General features: G+C 41.8%; 1 protein-coding gene and 1 long non-coding RNA gene across 7 annotated transcripts in view; one reads left to right on the top strand and one right to left on the bottom strand.

The window, feature by feature from the left end:
* The window catches only part of SHLD1 (shieldin complex subunit 1), a 106,201-nt gene that overhangs the window by 71,831 nt on the left and 17,278 nt on the right, over positions 1 to 17,092 (bottom strand). The window lies entirely within an intron of this gene.
* Positions 3,388 to 7,801, top strand: LOC145532094 (uncharacterized). The gene is made up of 2 exons (XR_014072987.1): positions 3,388 to 5,535; positions 6,898 to 7,801. It is a non-coding gene; the product is annotated as an uncharacterized LOC145532094 (long non-coding RNA).

The raw sequence follows: 17,092 nt of genomic DNA, 5'->3' as shown, positions 1-17,092 counted from the left end.
GGAGCATCTGAAAATACTAATCAAAGCACTTTGCAAATGAGAAGGCATCCACTGACAATCACAACATTAGAACTGAAAAGTTTATATGAGAACAGGATTAGATGATTTGCCTAACAATATTTTCAAAGTTAGTAGAAAACATATATATTAATAGCAAATGCTAGGAAGTAATTCTACAGATACTTTGGGTCAGTGTTAATAACTTCTCTGTAAGGGCTCTGTCCCAGTACAAATCACCTTTCTGCTCAGTACTGAGCAACAGGAAGAAGGACAAGGCTCGGTCTACTCCTGAAAGGAATTCAGTAAAGAAGACATGGGGGTCCAGAAACAGCCTGAGAGGCGGTACTGTTTCTAACAGCAGCAGCAGCAATGGCAGCAAGCCTTATTCAGTGTGATAAGCTCCAGGTGCCTCACTCAATTCTCAGGACAACAGGAAATAGGCAACCATTCTCATTCTACCAGTGAGGAAATCGAGCAAAGCAGAGCAACTTGTCCAAGGTCAGAAGGCTAGTAGGTATAAACTGCAAGTCAAACACAAACCACTTCAGCTCCCAAAATAAAAGAATGAAGAATACAGTCTTCTAAAAAGTCAGGGCAACATTTGAAAGCAGAGGGAAAAGGATAAAAGTAAATACATAGCAATAAGACAACTGGCTCCCATTTGGAATTGCCCCATACCTTTCACCAAAACAAAGATTTCAAAGTAAAACAAACAAACTGTTCCTTAAAAACGCCAGGAGGGACTTCCCTGGCAGTCCAGTGGTTAAGACTCGAGGATTCTACTGCAGGGGGCATGGGTTCTATCCCTGATTGGGGAACTAAGATCCTGCATGCCATGGGACACAGTCAATAAATACAATAATAATACCAGAAGTATCTAATTATATAATCTGGGGAGTGAGAATGATTTTCTAAATATTATACCAAAGCAGAAGCACTGATTGATAAAACTGACTATATAAGAACCTAAAATCTCTACACACACACACACACACACACACACACACACACACAGTGTATTTATCTGTAATTATCAGAATTTGGGGGAACAAATGGCCATTAATAGGGAGATAGTTAATGAACTTCCCTGGTGGTACAGAGGTTAAGAATCCCCCTGTCAATGCAGGGGACATGAGTTCAATCCCTGATCTCGGAATATTCCACAAACTGTGGGGCAACTAAGCCCACATGCCAGAACTACTGAAGCCCACTCGCCTAGAGCCCATGCAGACAACAAGAGAAGCCCTCGCGACGAGAAGCCTGTGCACCACAATGACGCAGCCCCCACTCGCCACGACTAGAGAAAGCCCTTGTGCAGAAACAAACACCCAGCAGAGCCAGAAATAAATAAATTAATAATGTTCAAAACTGGGAGATAGTTAATGTATTATAGGATATCTGCACTCCAAAACACTATGCCGACCTTAAAAGGACGGAGATATTAATATTTAATAATGGCTGTGATAGAATGTGGTATTTTAAAAGACAAGTTGCAGAACAATGTTTTTGTTAGAGAAATTTTGGGTAAAAATTGTACATGAACAACTGCACGAAAATACATACATTCACACGCATAGATTTACCCACATTGAGACACGTTTATGGGTACACTACCAAAAACCAAATACACACAACACTACTAGTTACCACTAGGACATAGAAAGGGGAAGATGAGACTGTAGAATGTCCCATTTCTATTTCCTTTTGGCCTGCAGTATTTTACTTAAAAACAAAAACATATTATTTTGGTCACTTCAGAGAAAACAAACTTTAATCAATACATACATTTTAATAATCAATAAAAATATGCAGATGATAACACTCAAATGGCAGAAAGTAAAGAGGAACTAAAGAGCCTCTTGATGAGGGTGAAAGAGGAGAGTGAAAAAGCTGGCTTGAAACTCAACATTCAAAAAACTAAGATCATGGCATTCAATCCCATCACTTCATGGCAAATAGATGAGGGAAAAGTGGAAGAAGTGACAGATTTTATTTTCTTGGGCTCCAAACTCACTACAGATGGTGACTGCAGTCATGAAATTAAAAGATACTTGCTCCTTGGATGGAAAGTTAGGACAAATCTAGGCAGCATATTAAAAAAGCAGAGACAAAGCACTTATGCTTCAATTAAAAATAAATAAATTAAAAGAAAAAAGAAAAAGCAGAGACATCACTTTGCAGACAAAGATCTGTATGGTCAAAGCTATGGTTGTTCCAGTAGTCATGTACAGAGTTGGACAATACAGAAGGCTGAGCACTGAAGAATTGGTGCTTTCAAATTGTGGTGCTGGAGAAGACTCTTGAGAGTCCCTTGGACTGCAAGGAGATCAAACCAATCAATCCTAAAGGAAATCAACCCTGAATATTCATTGGAAGGACTGATGTGAAGCTGAAACTCCAATACTTTGGCCACCTGCTGTGAAGAGTCAACTCATTGAAAAAGACCCTGATGCAGGGAAAATTTGAAAGCAAAAGAAGAGGGCAACAGAGGATGAGATGGTTAGATAGCATCATTGACTCAATGGACGTGAATTTGAGCAAACTCCAGGAGACGGTGGAGCATAGAGGAGCCTGGTGTCCATGGGGTCACAAAGAGTCAGGCACGACTTGGCTATTGAACAACAACATTAAAATTAAAAGGCAAACTGGAAAAAATAACTGCCCTCCTGATGTATAAAGAACTTTCACAAATTAGTAAGAAAAGATGAAAATTCTAATAGAAAACCATTCATAGAAGAAAAAACGTGTCCAAGAAAATGCAGAGAAATGCAAATTAAAACAAGAAATCCCCTATGGCCATACCACCCTGAACATGCCAATCTCATGTGATCTTGGAAGCTAAGTATGGTTGGGCATGATTAGTACTTGGATGGGAAAACATGAAATCATTTTTTACCTGTGACAAAATTATCAAAGTATTTTAAAACTGCAATATTAATGTTTATATAAGTCTGGGAAAAAAGTGATTTTTTTTTTTTTGGCCCCAAAAGCACTGTAGATAAGTGGTATCAGACTGTTTGTATCCTTCTGCAACTTGCTTTTTTTGCTCACCGTTAATGACCTGGACTTCCCTGGCAGCTCAGACAGTAAAGAATCTGCCTTCAGTGCAGGAGACACAAGTTCGATCCCTGGGTCGGGAAGATCCCCTGGAGAAGGGAACGGTTATCCCACTCCAGTGTTCTTGGCTGGAGAATCCCCATGGACACACAAGCCTGGCAAGCTACATGACCGAGCAATTAACACTTTCACTTTCAATGATTTATGTAAGTTGACACTGTGTGTGTAATAATTATACAGGTAGCTCTTGTTTATTCATCTAACTGCTACATCATATGCAGTTATACGTTCACCTTAATTTGTTTATCCATTCTCCTCTGGTAGACATTACTTTGTGTCCATCTTTTTTTCTTCTGTTTCAAGCAATGTTGCAATAAATGTTGCTGTAATGTATTCTGGAGTGCAGGTGCTGAGATTTCTCTCTTGAGTGTTTACTGCAAAGAGTAAACTGAATAGGTGGGGCAAAGACTATGAGCATCTTCACTTTGCTCTCCAAGGGCTCATAGAAACTGACCCTACCAACAGCTATAAGAATTTTATTCCTCTGCATCTCCAGCTGTATTAGCAGACATTAACTTCAGCTTAGCGAATGAATGTAATATGGTATCTAGTTATTGTTTTATTTTGCAATTTCTTGATTACTAGTGGGGCTGATTTATATGTTTGCTGGTCATTTGGGTTTTTTCTTCTGTGAACTGCCACTTCTTATTTTTTTTTTTAAAGAGATTTTTATCCCTTTTGTTCTGGAGAACAAACAAGCAATATATATATATAAAAGTTATTGTGATACAGCAATTCTTCTTATAGGAATGTAACTTGAAGAATAATTTAAGGTATATGCAAGGGTTTAATCAGAAGGATGTTGAACACAGCTCTTTATAACAGCAAAACATTAGAAACAGTGAAAATAATCACGGATAGGGAACTGGTTATTTGTATAATGTTTTTAAAAGTTCTTTCAGAGAAATACAAGGCACAAGGCAAAGGTGATCTGACAAGCATTTTAAAAGAAAAAGGATCAGTGTTTCTTGAGATGTCCAACAGGTTTTTGCTTTGTAAGTTTTACTGCGGTAATTAAAGATTCAAACGCAGTGCTAAGAAATATATAGGCAGATTTTGTGAACGTTTACCCTCTTTCACCTAACGTATTTCAAATGTAGTATATTGACATGGACAAATCTAACCACCTTATTCATAGTTCCCAGTTTTCCTTAAAATCATTTATGTGTATCTACACAATTTTATCACATGCATAAGTTCACATATCCATTCACAGTCAAGATATAGAATACTTCCCTTACCACAAGGATCCCTTATGTTGCCCTCTATAACCAGGCCCACATCCCTCTGTCTACCCCAACCTCCACGTCATCCACTAATTTGTTCTCCAATTTCTAAAACTAATACTTCAAAAATATTATATAAATGGAATACAGTATGGGAATTAGCTGTTTTTCCCACCCAGCCTAATTCCCTGGCGATTTACCCAAGCTGTTGTACATATGGCTAGTTCATGACTCTTTACTGCAGAGCAGTGTTCCATGGTGTGAATGCACCACACTTTAACAATTCTCCTGTTGAAAGATATCTGAGTGGTTCAAGTTTTTAGCTATTATGAATAAACCTGCTATGAATATTCCTGTATGGGTTTTTGCACAAATCTAAGTATTCATTTCTTTCAGAATTTTTTAAACATCCAAGAATACACATGTGGTAACTGCTAAAACATTTTCCAGAGTGGCTGAACCATTTTACATCCCCACCAGCAGTGCACAAATGACCCAGTTTCTCTACCTCCTCACCAGCATTTGGTATTGTCATTATTTTCTATCTTAGGATTCAGATAGGTATCATTATGGTTTTAATTTATAGTTCCCTGTGGCAAATGATGTTGAACATATTTCTCACATCAGAGAAATGTCTCTTTTGTCCATTTTCTAACTGGATTGTTTATTTTTTTCTGTTGAGTTTTGAGAGTTTTTTTAATGTACTCTAGAAATATTACTCCTTTGTCAGGTATCAGACTTGCAAATACTTTCTCCCTGTGTGTTTCTTATCTTTTCATCCTCTTCATATGGGCTTTCACAGAGCAAAAGCTTTTAACTTTAATGAGGTTCAATTCATCAATATTTTTGGCTACTGTATTTTTCATTCTACCATTTACATTTGCTTCTTTTTCTAATTCTTTGCTAAGATTTTCTATTTTTCATTTATTTCCAGAGAACTTGTAATTGATCGTCAAGCATTTTTATGTTGGTTGCTTTAAAGCCCTTGTCATTTAATACCAAATCTGTGATTCATCTCACTGTTGCTGTGTCGTTGTGACTTTTCAGCTCTTGGTATGACAGGTGATTTGGGGTTGTATCCTAAACATTTTGTCTGTTATATTTAAAGAATATTTTTTTAGAGAAGCCTCCATTTCCTTCTTCAGGGGATCTTCCTGACCAAGGGATTGAACCCTTGTCTCCTGCATTGCAGGTAGATTCTTTACTGTCTGAGCCACCAGGGAAGCCCTAGGGAATCTTGGTCCTATTTCAACCCTTCATTTTAGCAGACAACCCTTTTCTTTAGGTTCAGCATGCAGGTTCTGGCCTGCTTTCTGTGGGCTGTGATCTGATTTCCAGATTCTGCATTTCATTTTGGTCTGTCTGGTGCTTCTGAGGACACTACAGGTCCCTGCCAGTATTGTCTGAGGGCCTGGCCTGGCCTACGGGTGTTCCTTGGCAGGGGGAGATCTCAGGCCCTATGGCAGGCTTCCCAGGCAGGGCTGCTTGTGGAGGTAGGGTTCCCCTTTCCAGTGTCCCCTTCTTTACTGCTCCCCAGCTGCTCCAGTGAATGCGGGTGAAGGAGCGGAGTCTCAAGCCCATGAAGATAAAGAGACTTCCCAGGCTGGGTCACTTACAGTGCTAGCAGAACCCCTGTTTATGCCTCCTGGATGCTTAGGTCTAGCTTAGTAGGGGAGGGGCATCTTGTGCCCAGTGGAGGAGAGTGCTTGTCTTGGTTACTTAATATTATGCGTCCCCTATAGATGGCCCCTTGCTGGGAGCTGAGCTGGGTTTTCCTGATACTTTTGGATGGACAATCAGTCGATTGTGGGGAGAGAAGATCCTATGTGACACCTTCCTGTTGCTAGAGGTAGGTCAGGGTGTACCAGTCCTGGCACCTTTTCTATGCTGCTCCCTCAGTCCTAGGGCCCCCAGACCAATTCACCCTCTTCTCACCACTGCAAATGCTCTTCTTTGGTTGTCACTTGCGTTTCCAGGGTTTATAATTATACTTAGCAGAGAAAAGCAGGAAGAAATGGGTCTACACTATTTGTCAGATTACAGATTTTTAAAATTTCTTATCTTTTATCACTCCTATAATTTCATCAACAAGGCATACTTAAATCCTTTGATTTTATCATTTCAGAAAAAGACACAACTTTAACTTGGCAAATGTGCAAAACAAAACAAAACAAAAATCAGATAGCATTCTTTGTATTTGTATTCTACCCTGTGAATAATCAAGACATGTGAAAAGATGCAGTAACTAGGCCTAATTAACAAGTTAGCTTCTTCTCAGACTTCAAATGAGTAAAATAATCTCTAACAACTTTAAGTTTCAAGATGCAAAAAACTGCAAAGAATGAATTACAAAGGCTTTACAAAGGCTTAACATATTGGTACTGTGCATGCATGCTAAGTTGCTCCAGTTGTGTCCAGCTCTTTGCGAGGCCACGGACTGTAGCCCGCCAGGCTTCTCTGAGGCAAGAACACTGGAGTGGGGTGCCCTCCTTCAGGGGATCTTCCCGACCCAGGGATCAAACCCTGGTCTCTTTATGTCTACCTGCATTGACAGGTAGGTTATTTATATATGGTATATTTAAATTCTTTTTCTCTGCAAGGGTCAGAAACATTAAAAAAAATAGCCACTAGAGGGCAGAAGACTCAAACTCTGTCTCACAGCAAGAGCTTGCTGGGCAAACTGCCAAGCTCCAGAACCAGAGCAGCTGCCTAAATATTACTGGCTAAAACCATGGGATACTATTTTAACCCATTTTTCCCCAAACTCTACTTCTAAAATGGCATTGGCCATGGATAACGTCCTCATCTTTGTATCTATATTGTGCATAACATGCCCTAATGTCTCCCAAAAAGTTCTTTGTAACTAGACATAACAATTACTGAATATATTGTAGATAAACACAGCTAAACTTCTTTCCTTTTTGTTTTTAGAATTTAAATTTTCCACTCAGTTGTACTATTTTGTAAGCAGGAAAAAACTCACAATACTATAACATACATTTTCTTAAAAAAAAAAGAATGCAGTTTTCTTAAGAAAAGAGCTTTAAAAGGCAGTCGTTAGGAATATCCTTAAAACTGTAATCTCATGTACTACAACTAGATCTTTGCTGAAAAAATATGAAGGAAACAACTCTACTTGAAACATACTTCATGATGGGAAAATGTGGTGATAATTCTCTACTCTCAGTAGCATTACATCTCCTCACAGATGTTCATTTTCCATGCAGTTTTCTTACCAAAAAAAGTAAGAAAGAAGAAAACAAAAAAGGGAAAAAAGAAAAAAACTGGGGGCTTTAGAGAGAGACCAGTTTGGGCTAATCTGAACACTTTCTTTCTTTCTTTGCCATTCTGTGGGGCTTGCAGGGTCTTAGTTCTCTGACTAGGGATTGAACCCGAGCCCTCAGCAGTGAAAGCCCAGAATCCTAACCACTAGGACAACAGGGAATTTCCTGAACACTTTTCAAATCAGAGTTGGGCAAATCTGCAGGACTTACATGAGAATACATGCTATTTAACAAAGACTATTTCTTGTCCTATAGTACCCATAAATTCAATCACAGCTTAAATTTGACGGTAAAGTTATAAACTGGTGGTTGAGGTACTGTGATACTTAATATCTATTTTAAAATCTTGTCAAATTTCACCTAATGTGTTGTTCATTTATTCAGCCAGCCTCCACTGAGGAGGCTCCACCTACTATGTGCCAGTCACTGTGCTTTAGACCAAGCAGAGAGCTAAACCAGGAACCCAGAGAGGCAAGCAACAGAGTCCCAGGAATGAATTAAAGCACACTTATCCTTAACAGTTATGTTCCAATAAGTTGTGTTCTTATAACTTTGAGCATATTAGCAAAACCCAGCTCTATCAAAATCTGCAAGGAGCTTACGGGTCAGGAAAGGGCAGTCACTCAGCCAAAATATATATATATATATATGAATTACAGCTTCAAAGGGCAAAGAGCCAAGAATACGAAGTGTTCCGTGGCCAGATGAGAAAATTTTTCTGGACAGAAAGAGCTATCAAGAGTTCCATCCATCCCAGCAAAGTTAAAAATCCCGGGTTTGTTTTCCTTCAGTTTTAACATGAGAAGGTGGATCTATCCTGGTGTAAGAAATTTATTCAAAAAGGCAAGGCCTTCTTTCCGATTTGTCTACAGATAATTAGAGCTTCTTCAACAATGGAAAGATGAGAGGCTGACAGGGGAACTCAGTGGGCAGTGGACACAATGCTAGTCAACAAACCAGAGTCCCAGTGGCCTGAGAGAGTGCTGAGACTGGTGTGAAGATACTTAGAGTTAGCAGAAAGAGGCTTACACGGACTCTGCAGAAGACGTCACTGCACATATTTAAGACAAAATTACTTAGTAGTTATTCACACCTTGATGTTGGCATTTCTTTAAAGTTCTGACTTAAAGTCAACGTGACCCAGATTTGAGTCTCAGTTTAAAGGCAGAGGAACCAGAGGATCCAACATCCGCTGGATCATCGAAAAAGTAAGAGAGTTCCAGAAAAACATCTACTTCTGCTTTATTGACTATGCCAAAGCCTTTGACGGTATGGATCACAACAAACTGTGGAAAATTCTTCAGGAGATGGGAATACTAGACCACCTGATCTGCCTCCTGAGAAATCTGTATGCAGGTCAAGAAGCAACAGTTAGAACTGGACATGGAACAACAGACTGTTTCCAAATCGGGAAAGGAGTACGTCAAGGCTGTATATTGTCACCCTGCTTATTTAACTTATATGCAGAGTACATCATGAGAAACACTGGGCTGGATGAAGCACAAGCTGGAATCAAGATTGCCTGGAGAAACATCAATAACCTCAGATATGCAGATTACATCACCCTCATGGTAGAAAGTGAGGAAGACCTAAAGAACCTCTTGATGAAGGTGAAAGAGGAGAGTGAAAAAGTTGGCTTAAAGCTCAACATTCAGAAAACTAAGATCATGGCATCTAGTCCCATCATTTCATGGCAAATAGATGGGGAAACAGTGGAAACAGTGGCTGACTTTATTTTTCTGGGCTCCAAAATCACTGTAGATGGTAATTGCAGCCATGAAATTAAAAGACGCTTACTCCTTGGAAGGAAAGTTATGACCAACCTAGACAGCATATTAAAAAGCAGAGACATTATTTTGCCAACAAAGGTTCGTCTAGTCAAGGCTATGGTTTTTCCAGTTGTCATGTATGGACGTGAGAGTTGGACTATAAAGAAAGCTGAGTGCCGAAGCATTGATGCTTTTGAACTGTGGTGTTGGAGAAGACTCTTGAGAGTCCCTTGGACTGCAAGGAGATCCAACCAGTCCTTCCTAAAGGAGATCAGTCCTGAGTGTTCATTGGAAAGACTGATGTTGAAGCTGAAACTCCAGTATTTTGGCCACCTGATGCAAAGAGCTGCCTCATTTGAAAAGACCCTGATGCTGGGAAAGATTGAAGGCGGGAGAAGAAGGGGACGACAGAGAGTAAGATGGTTGAATGGCATCACCGATGCAATGGACGTGAGTTTGAGTAAACTTTGGGAGTTGGTGACGGACAGGGAAGCCTGGTGTGCTGCAGTCCATGGGGTCTCAAAGAGTCAGATACAACTGAGCGACTGAACTAAACTGAACTTTCCATATTTTGGGGGGGGTAACATATTAATATGTTATACACTGACCTTTCTTTGGCTCTGTTTTCTTATGGGTAACATAGAGATCATAACAGTTCCTATTTCTTGGAGTAGTTCTGAGAATCAGAAGGAACCAAGCATGTAAAATGCATAGCACAGTGCCTGGAATGCAAGTGTAAATAAATGATAAACTACTGATCTTCCTGTCTCCTTTTAATTGTATACAGTCTTCTCTGTCCTACAAATACATGACGATGAACGCAACTAGTGATAGTGTATGTTCATTTCCACTGAGTTGTTTCCTCAAACTGTAAGAAGACACAGCTGAGTGACAAGTCATGAATGAACATTCACTTGGAAAAGCCCCTGAAGAGAGCTATGCGTCAGACCATGGGGCCACTTATATATGGCTAAACCGAAGACATAAATGCATCTCTCAACAGGATCAAGGCTCAAGGCCTGTTTTTTAAAACTGTAACTGCAGGCAGAGTACACAGAAGTAAACAAATCTCTTCTCCCCCTGCAAATGTCCTTGACACTCAAAAGTAAGGATGATGAGAGATGGCACAGATCATAAACAGCATTCTTGAGCCTTAAAAATAATTATATTAATACTCAAACAACTATCATTTCTACTGACTGTTTAGCATCTACAATTTAGCAAGTTAAAATACAAAACTGTGTCTTTTTATTTAAAAAAAAAAGAAAAGGCTAGAAAAGTCAGTTAGAAGTAGCTTCTATGAGGGTCACCAAGGAAATAGGAGTTGCCCAGTCACTATGTGACTTTGGGTGACTTTCTTCACCCAAAGTGGGGTTCAAGTTCCCCTTACAGAAAACAGGACAACTAGGAGAGCTTGGTGGGGTTTTTTCTTTTTTTTATATATTTATTTTTATTTATTTATTTGGCTGCACTGGGTCTTAGCAGTAGCATGCAGGATCTTCAGTCTTCACTGTGGCATGCAGTACCTTTAGATGCAGCATGTAAACTCTTAGTTGCAGCCTGTGGGATCTAATCTCCCGATCAAAACTGGGCCCCCGACATTGGGAGTTCGGAGTCTTAGCCACTGGACCACCAGGAAGTCCCAAGCGTTGTGATTTTCAAACCATTTGTTGGTCCTGACATCCTTTCTTCCAATGAATGATTATGTGGACGCTGATATGGATGAGCAGGAGTGGAGAGTCCAGGGCCCCTGTGAGCTCACTACTGTCTCCAGTCCTGACCTGTAGCTCCCAAAGGGCTGTCTGGAGCACAGTTTGGGTACTCTGGCTCATAGGCTGTACCATTCTCTAACTCTGTGGGGCCTAATCATGTACACTTATGGTTTATCCTTCACTCTCCGGGCCACACAATTAGGACACACTGCTGCCTTCCAACAGGGGCAAGAAGTTCAAAACTCATTTAGAACTTGAAAATTAAGCATAGATGGCTGAATCTGCACAACTAAATCCAGGAAGTGGTAACAAATGCAGAGACGCATTGCCATGAAGAATACTCAAACCTTCCAAATAAAACCCATCAACTTGACATGTGATAGGAAGTTTCAGATTTTGCTCTATGATTTCTCAGAGAAATGGTTCATCAGTCTCCTTCCTTCCCTTCCTGACTGTATCTTAGATCCAATTTAGAGGATGCTGAACCATTAGCCACTAGGTTGGGTCCTATTTAATGCAGCTATAAAGAAAATATCTTTAACATTATATCCATGTCTGAAATATACCCTGACTCCTGTTTAAAATGATAATACCACATCTAGAATTCTATAATTACTCTGTAAATTCTATTTTGAAACTTTAAATTTAAGAGCTTATAATTTCTTATGGAAATAAAATGTGCAAGAATTATAAATGGATTTTGCAGACAGGAAAAAGATATACTTATCTACTCTAAATAAATTCCTTGGATGAAATGCCTAACTACACAGGATATAAAATGGCCTTTGAAGATTGGGATGTTGACAGATTCCAAAAGAAGAATAAGAAGCATCAAACCACTATTTACTTTAAATTTATAGCCACTCGTTAGCAGGGCCTTTAATCATCAAAGACACTGTGTTTTAATATTCAACTTGCTATATACATTCAACCAATTTCCCCAGCAACTGCTCTTGGAAGTTCAAGTTGAGGAAAGGACTGAGGTTTCCCATATCCACACTGCAAAGTCAAAGCAACCAATGCAGAGCGCCTTGCATTAGAACGCACTGTGGGAGCTCTCCAGGACAAAGGTTGGCGAAGGCGCTGATGCCACAGGCCACATGAGCTACCCAGAGTTTATCAAGCTACAGTGGTACACACAAGACTGTCTCCAGGAAGTCTTTGTGACCTTGAGTTTGAGAAGTTTCTCCAAGACTATTTGCCATTAGATTTGGGCTTCCATCCTGTTTATTGTATGCTTTCTTTGAGCCCAGTAACAAAAGACAAAGGAAACATGTATCTAAGAGGCAGGGAGCTCAAGTCCATCAACTAACTGACAGGTTCAATTCATTAATCTCTGGAATGGACTGGTACACTCCAGGAGAGGAACAATGCAGCTGAGGCGCTAAAGCCTGACTTAGCATAAAAACAGGCCTGACAGGAACGGCAGACTTGTGTTAATGAGTAGTTAGGTACCAGCAGGGGCCTGTAGTCAGCTGGTTTGTTCCCTCACAGCCTTGCCAGTATTAAAATACTGTAATACTGCTGAATTGGTTGTTAAATATTTTGAACAAATATCGCAGACATCAGATTACACAGTCCTGAAAAGGAGGTACAGAAGCCTTGAGAGGAGCTGGCAGGAAAGTGGACCAGGACCTCTCAAGGGGACTTAAACAGAGGACATGAAGGAAACAGTACTTCAGGAGGACCTTCTTGACATGTGGGTCTTCTGCCTGATCTTCCCAGGAAGTGCAGAGGGAGGGCTGTTTTGTAATCCTGTGCCTGGTGGAGGTGACAAGTTGTTGTTTGCTCCCGGCACTTCATGAGAAGTGGCTCATTGGTCACTTCATGACAGACAATCTCTGTTTATTTAGACAGAGCCTCGCCTCACCTGCCTTAGACACCCAGATGGAAACAACCAAGGCTTTGAGATTCTTCTGACTAATACTCTAATATTAATTTTTCTGACTAATACTTCTTGGAAATCTGTCTCAGTCCTTTGCCACCAGCCTCCTGCCCCAGGGCACAGGCAGTGAGATGACAACTGGGAGTAAAGAGATAAGGGCAGAGGACTATCCCTTCTGATTCGCTCCAGCATGAGAGCAGGAGCAGTGGGGGTGCAAGTCACGGCCCAGGAATGAGGAAGAGTCTTGTGAGAGGTGAGGTGGGAGGAGGGAGAGCAGGGCCTCTTCCAGAAGCCGGGTCAGTGACAGGCCCCCAGCAAAGGCAGCTGCACAGGGACACAGAGTCCTTACAGAAGGAGCCAAGCTGGAGCCACACAAGCACAGCTCACAAGGGCAGTGAGGGAGTCGCAGGGTGGGTGCGCCCGACGCAGGTGACCCTGGTGACCGTAACTGGAAACCTCTGCCAGTTCACCAGTCCCTGGAAGAACAGTTTCCTAACAACACACAGAAACAAAATGCAAACCAAGAATGAAGTCACCTTGGGAAGTGGATGTGCTGAGGAGCTGTGACAGGACGACCAACATAAGGACACTCACAGATACCGGCATGCAGATGGGCCAGGATTCTGACAGACTGTGGGTCCAGAGGTACCGGACCAACACATGGACCAGAGCCTCCAGAGGGCTGTGGAACCACAGCCAGCAAGAACATGCAGTGAAGGGAGAAAAGGGACTCAATTTATCAGTAGAAAATGCACAGCTCAGGTCAGAGCAGAGCTCATCGGGCTGGGCACTTGAAGCAGTGGCTCCCCCAGAGGTTGGGGCTGTCCACATCACGTTCATGGCCTGGTAACAGCCAGACTACCAGTGAAAACCTAAGTTTACTTTGTAGAAAATCTTCTCACAATAGGCAGCTCTGGAATGTTTACAACAAAATAACCAGCTTTCCGTGTAAGCATCTCTCGGTGATGTTAGAATGAAGTCCTTCTGTGGTGGATAAACCTGAGCCCAATTATTTCCCTTCAGCATAAACTACTAGATGCGGGCTGTTAAACAAACAGATGGTTGCCTCCTGTTGGACCCCAGCGTACTGTCCCCCGTTTCTAGGCAAGACTCCAGTTTCCATGACTTCCCTCGACTTCCAGAGAGCAGATGTGAACTTTCTCAAAGGAAGAACAGCCAAGAAACCACCTGAGGCAAGATTAAAGGGACCAGGGAAGCTCGTCAAGATTAGGAGACCTGAGACACTGCACACACCCTAATCTTGTCAGCAACCAAACACTGAAGTATTATTATAAAGTGAAAGTGAAAGTGAAGTCGTGTCTTTGCGACCCCACGGACTGTAGCCTACCAGGCTCCTCCATCCACGGGATTTTCCAGGCAATAGTACTGGAGTGGGTTGCCATTTCCTTCTCCAAGGGATCTTTCCGACCCAGGGATCGAACCCGGGTCTCCCGCATTGTAGACAGACGCTTTACCGTCTGAGCCACCAGGGAATTCCTCATCAAATCCTCTCACATTGGGACACATACTTTTTTGAGGCAGGAGCCTGCTGTGACCCTCTTTGCCTAGCAAAGCAATAAAGCTTTGCTTTTCTACTTAACCCAAAACAGTTTCTAAAATTTGATTTGGCACTTCTGTACAGAGAGGCTAAGCTATCGGCATCAGCTTCACCTAATTCAGTATTGCCTATGACTCCCAATACTCACACTCTCAGCCACAGTCAATCTTCCAAAGTCATCCATAACCAGCCTTAAGTAATGCGTGTGGGGGGAGAGAAGAGGGGAGTGGAGACATTCTATGTTATGATCAACCTCAGTGCCAAATCCACAGGGCCTGTCTCATAATGAAATCATAATAACAGTTAGCATTTACTTATCCATTTTTTAAAAAAATTTTTGCTTTTGAGGGTTTTCTTGCTAGTGTGTACTGTTTTGTTTTTGGTTTTTTCTTTTGAGGGTTTTTATTTTTAAAACCTGCCATCCTGAAATTTATGTTCTAGTTGGGGGAGACAAATAAACAATAAAATACATAGGGTGCCCAATAGCACTATGGGCTATGGAAAAGAATAAAGCCCTAAAGGAAAGAATAAAGAATAAAGGGAAGGATGTGATGAGGGAGCATTGGCAGGAGAGAGGCAAAGATGGGCCTCTCTGAAGGGTGAGCATGGAGGGCAGCAGCCCAGGCCGGTGTGGGGGTGGGTGGGATGGTACAAGGTAAGGTCAGAGAGGTTAGGCCCAGGAACCAGGGGCATGGCTCCAGGTAAGTCTTGGTTGTTGTTGTTGTAGTGGTTTTAGTTGCTAGTGAAGTCGCTCAGTCATGTCTGACTCTTTTCAACCCAGTGGACTGTAGCCTACCAGGCTCCTCCATCCATGGGATTCTCCAGGCAAGAATACTGGAGTGGGTTGCCATTACCTTCTCCAGGGGATCTTCCCGACCCAGGGATCAAACCCAGGTCTCCTGCACTGCAGGCAGATGCTTTACCCTCTGAGCTACTAGGGAAGCAAGTTGTGCCCAACTCTTTTGCAACCCCATGGACTGTCCCATGAATTGTAGCCCACCAGGCTCCTCTGTCCATGATATTTCCCAGGCAAGAAAACTGGAGTGGGTTGCTGTTTCCTTCTCCAGGGGATATTCCTGACTCAGGACAGAACCCATGTCTCCTGCATTTCACAGGGATTCTCTACCACTGGGTGACTTCCCTGGTGGCTCAGAGGTTAAAGCGTCTGCCTCCAATGCGGGAGACCTGGGTTCGATCCCTGGGTCGGGAAGATCCCCTGGAGAAGGAAATGGCAAACCACTCCAGTATTCTTGCCTAGAGAATCCCATGGACGGAGGAGCCTGGTAGGTTACAGTCCACGGGGTCGCAAAGAGTCGGACATGACTGAGCGACTTCCCTTTCCCTTTCCCTCTACCACTGAGTCAACTGGGAAGCCCAAGTCCTGTTAAGTTTGGATTAAGTTCTAAGTCAGATAAGAAGCTACCAAGGACTAATATAATATGATTTACATTTTAAAAGAATCCTCTGGTGTGTTAAGAAGAAACTGTAGGATAGATTAGATATGGGAAAAGCTAGTTAGGAGATTAACAATAACCCAGAAGACAGATGACAGTAGCAGGGACCAAGATGTAGCAGTGGAGATGACAAAAAATGTTTAGTCTAGATTTACTCTGAAGGCAAATTGACAGGATTTGCTGATGGACTGGATATGAGATTAAAGAGAAAGAAAGAAGTTGAGGATGACTCCTAGGATTCTGCCTAAGTGAGCAGAAGGATGCAAGCACTTTTTTGAGGCAAGAGAGTCTCAAAGAACAGGTATATATATGTATACATGAAGGGGTAGAGGAATCAGGAGTTTGGTTTAGGATATGTATAGTGGCTCAGCAGGTAACGAATCCGCCTGCAATGCAGGAGACCTGGGTTTGATCCCAGGGTTGGGAAGATCCCATGGAGAAGAAAAAGGCTACTCACTCCAGTATTCTGGCCTGGAGAATTCCATGGACTGTATAGTCCAAGGGGTCGCAAAGAGTTAGACACGACTGAGCAACTTTCATTTCACTTCATGTCTAATTTGGAAACTCTAATAGAAATCTAAGCGATGAGGTCAAGTACATAGTTAGTCTAAATGTCAAGCCAGAGATCCAAGCTGGAGAGAGAAATCTGGGACTCATCAGGGCACTGAGGGCATTTAAGGCCCTGCCACTGGATAAAATTACTCAGGAAGTGCGTGATGACAGAGCAAAGAGCTGACAACTCAGCCCCAGGCTCTCTAACACTAAAGGGCTGGAGAGGAAGGAATCAGGCAAAAGAGACTAAAAACAAATAGACAAGTAAGAAGATGCTGCTTCCCTGAAAGCCCAATGAGGAAAGAATTCAAGAAGGAAAAAAGTCAATGCTGCTGACAGATCAAGAAGGAGAAGGCTTAGGAACTTCCCTGGTGATCCAGTGACTAAGAATCCATACTCCCAATGCAGGCGGTATGGGTTTGATCCCCGGTCAGGGAACTAGATCCCACATGCTGCAACTAAGGGTCCCATTTGCCAACACTTAAGACCTGGCGCAGTCAAATAAATAAATATTAAAAAAAGAATAAGGAGAAGG

This window comes from Giraffa tippelskirchi, chromosome 13, assembly GCF_054371585.1.
Source record: "Giraffa tippelskirchi isolate mGirTip1 chromosome 13, T2T-mGirTip1v1.2.pri, whole genome shotgun sequence".
NCBI classification, from domain to species: domain Eukaryota; kingdom Metazoa; phylum Chordata; class Mammalia; order Artiodactyla; family Giraffidae; genus Giraffa; species Giraffa tippelskirchi.
Note: the sequence above shows the minus strand (reverse complement) of the source record. Positions and strands in the feature narration are given on the sequence as shown.